Below are 4,267 nucleotides of genomic sequence, written 5' to 3'. Positions count from 1 at the left end.
TTCTTGCCATTGATCATGAAGAACAAATAAGCCTCACGTCCATTAGATACAGTTTCTACTAAACCTAAAAACTTACAATACTTTTGAATAAGTCTATTTTTTAAAAGTATGTATTCGTGTATAGATTTACATATGAAAAACCTGGAATAAAATGAAGTGAAATGCTATTTTTGTGTTTAATAAAGCACATTTTGTGATATCTTTAACTCAACTTTTTATAACTGTGCTCTTCAACTTTTTAAAAATAAGTACATATCACTAGACTAAAGATATAGGGCTTTTTTAATGTTTTCCATGCTTCCATATTTAACTTTCTTCTCTTCTTATGCAGTCTTAGTCATAATCCTCACTGTCAAACTTTACTGAAGTATCAGGACAATGGCTTTTGTCTAGCTTCCTAGTAGCACTTCGTGCACTTGTCATCCTTTTGTCCCTTAGTAATGTTTTCTCAAGCCATGTCACTCCCAGACATCGCAGCTATCTGTGTGTGGTCTTGGGGAAAAGAGGAGCAGCATAAAGACTCCAGGACAGCACACCATATGTCCCCCTTCACTGAGCTCACTCAACTTCAGTCCACTGTCTTTCCTCTTTGTTTCCACATCTCACAGTGGAGCTTCCAGTGTTTTCCTGGCCCAGGCAACCCAAACTGATATCTTCACATGAGGGTTCAGAGTAGGTTGGTTTATTTCTTTCTAAAGGATATATTTAGACATAAATTGTTGTTAAATTTAATATTCCTTAATCGCTAAAGGTAGAAATTTTAGACAACTTCAGAGAGTACTTATGGCCTTGTGAATTAATTGTCCAAGGTCATACCATTGGACAAAGTTATATCTAGAATACATACTCTAATTTTAGTGCTTATTTCTCTGAATCACAATGCAATGGTTATGAAGCCTAATTCAAGAGCAAACTCCATGGCAAACTTTTGGGTTAGTTAGAGAAGTAAGAAAACATGACAAAGCACATGCCATTTAGTTCGATTTAGATGTTCAAGTTCCTCATCTTAAAGGAATTGCTGGATGACAGCTAACAGTCAGGTTGGATGATTCACAAAGATTGCTTTCAGTGTTTTTAAAAGAAAGATGCTGGGGATTTTCATAGAAATTCCTACACTCCTGAAATCCTTAATTTCCTCATCTTTTTGCTCATATACACATGCAAGTTCTTCTCTATCTAAGACAGATCAGTGGGTTCCCACTCTCTCTAAGAGTATTTTGCTAGGAGTTAAGCATTGTTAAATACTATAGAGAATGTTAATGTTAATGCTTTATTATAAGCACCCTTTAATGTCTTCTCTTCCTTCTGATGAACTAAGCTGTCAGGCACCAGGTGAGTATAACTCTTTGATGACAGCTGTCAGATTTTTCACTTATGCCTGACTGCCTTGAGCAGAGAGTTGTCAACTGAGCAGCCCCTCTTTTGGTGACTGATTGGACCATCATTATGGCAGCCTGGGTGCTTTGAACACTTCATAGATAACTTGAGAAAACTATACTCCAGCTGCAAGGAACACTGCAACCTCTGCTGTTGGGGCCACAATTCCTGCTTCAGGAGGCCTTGCTCTAGTCACAAACACTCAGGACAACCTGCAGTAATTTTGAAAGACATCACTCCAAGACAAGCTTCCATGAACTCTGGATGACCCTGCATTTTTCTCATTTAAGTCAAGCTTGGGGAGCACTTCCGCCAGAGATTCAATAGAAAGCCCTGAGGGTCAAGCATCATGAAGAACAGGGAAGACCCTGGGACTTCCATCTCTGGCAGTGGTAGCCACAGTGAGGAAGTAGCTGAAGAGTCCTAGACAGTCACTAGTTGCTGAGGGCCCTAAGACCCAAAGCTCAAGGCTTTAATACTAAAAGGTGACTAGGTAAGTATTCAGATGGCAAGAGGCAGCAGAGGAGATATAGAAGATGAGAAGCTGTGAGGAGTTGAAGGCAGGAGCCAAGACTGAGTGTACAAGTCCTGGTGGCTAGAAGAGTTTGAGAGAGCCACCAAGGGTTAAAGAACCATGCAACATTATACCCAGAGCTCAGGAGCTGTACCATTAGCCATTGGGTGTTAACACTGTGTCTAGGATAATAAGCCTTTTCCTTGAGCACCTGTAGCAATAAGCCTCTGGTGTGAAAGCATTGAGCCATAAGCTTCTAGTTCTCAAAGATTAGAACTATAAGCCTCTAGATTTGGGAAAAGTTTTCAATTAGCAATAATCATGTCTCAGATAAACCTCACTGGCTATGATACTGCCACTGCACAAAGCTAGTCTCTGGATTTGGAAACTCAACCAGTGGGGTTCTGTTACTTATGGTCACCAACACTAAGAGAGCTGCCCCTTGCCTATCCATGATTTTTATCCAGACAGAGCAAAAGAACCCCAATTTAGCCTTTTTTGTTAACATTCTCATTCTCTGCACATGAGCAGGATATGTTGAAAGCAGGTTCAAAGGGATAACTAAGTGGAAAGGTTCACAGTTGATGTGAATCAAGAGATTACTGAAGTGGAAACAAGCAGAACAATTTCTTTACTCTTAGTATTCAGAGAACACTAGCAAAAGAAACTAATGTTGGCTTACTATGAACTACTAAAATCAATACCTACTTGAAGGTAGAGCTGTACTTTCATTTACTTATTTACTTTTACTATGCTGATATTACTTATTAACTTTCCTTTAATGAGCTTCTTAAGATGATAAGTGAGTGTTCTTGATATTAAGTATGCACCTCCCTGCCCAAATTATAGGTACTAATTGAATTTTCATGTTAAAATAAAACAGATATTGATCCAAAATATTTAAGAATTTTTAGTGGTAAAGTAAACCAACTCCAGCAGAGAAACGATTATAATAAGAAAAGAAGTTGATACAGAAATTAGGGAAAAGACAAGTTTGAGCATTTTGAAGTATGGCAAATGACTATAAATATCCAATGAGTTCTACTTAGAATGTCCTTCTGCTCTTTCTTGTTCATCATCCAAATGTATTAGGTCAGACTAACGGACCAACTGAATGTATTTTGTGATTGAAGTACAACATACAGAAGAATAAAACGCAGAAAGTCACATTACTGAAAACAGTTTGGAGAATGTTAACTTTTAAGTATTGTGATCTATCGCTCCAAGAGGCATTCAAATGAACATTTCTACCATCAGGTTTGGGATGTAGAAGACCTTTAATTAAAAGCCTCCATGAAAAAATCTACTATTTCCTTTTTGAGAAAGAAAATCCATAATCATAGTAGTCTTATTAAAAAGTCCTCTATCTATTTTGTATGGTAAAATTTCTTTCTTTTCCTTTGGCATTAGAAACAATTTTGCTGCAACCTTTTGTAAATACTGTACTTAAGATTACTTTTTAAAAAACAATAATGAATAGAATCACATTTTTGAACTATGATTCAAAACATTTTCCCTTAAGAAACATTAAACTGTTTCCTTATTTTACTTAAGAATCATTGATTTATTCATCACCATTAATGTCACATTTTCACTTTGAAGATAAGAATTACCCAATACTTTCCTATACTGAATTAATATTAATATTCATAAACAAGACTAACAATAAGTATCAAAATTATAAACAATTATCCTAAAGGTAGAAACTATTGTTTATCCTTGTGATGGTCATTAGCCAGAATTTGTTTATAAAAATTGTAAGTAAACTGTATTATGCTTCATAGGATAGAAAGGACATTTCAAACACAGCATCTGAGTTAATTTTCACATCTCTATTAGAACAGTATTTCATCCTTATCTTGACTGTTGAATAAAGTCATCCCTAGAAAAGATGATTAAGTAGTAGAGTTTTCAAGTTCTCCATCTTCATCCAAGATGTAGACTTTGCTACAACGTCTTCCTCCCAAAGTTTTGTTTCCTTCTTTTTACCTCTTCTCAGTTCCAATTCTGAGGAAAAACGTTTACACAAATACATCCACACTTGTTTATCTATGACAGATTGTTTCCAATCTCTTCTTTTGAGTGTACCTAAATTTGAGGGAGAAAGGGTGCTTCAGATCAGCCTTTTCTGTCTGTTACACAGGTTTTTCTTTTTTAACATGAAGAAACCCCATAAACACAGTTTTAGAACTTAAAGGAATTCTTGGATTTCTTTATCTTCCTCTTCTTTCTCCTCCTCATTCTTTATTCTGAATCTAGAGAATTGGAGAGAACATTCTTATAACATCCTTTTTTCCTGTTAGTTTTCTCTATTTTCTTTTAAAAATTGTACCCAAAACATATAACATTAAATTCACCATTACTTGTTTTAAGTAT

The 4,267-nt window shown here is 35.8% G+C and overlaps 1 pseudogene; it reads right to left on the bottom strand.

The window, feature by feature from the left end:
* Positions 1 to 2,139: 2,139 nt before the first annotated feature.
* On the bottom strand, positions 2,140 to 2,261 carry LOC141421966 (U4 spliceosomal RNA; annotated as a pseudogene).
* Positions 2,262 to 4,267: the final 2,006 nt, after the last annotated feature.

Source organism: Castor canadensis, chromosome 3 (genome assembly GCF_047511655.1).
Source record: "Castor canadensis chromosome 3, mCasCan1.hap1v2, whole genome shotgun sequence".
Classification (NCBI taxonomy): domain Eukaryota; kingdom Metazoa; phylum Chordata; class Mammalia; order Rodentia; family Castoridae; genus Castor; species Castor canadensis.
The sequence above is the reverse complement of the archived record's forward strand: the minus strand, read 5'-3'. Positions and strand labels throughout refer to the sequence as shown.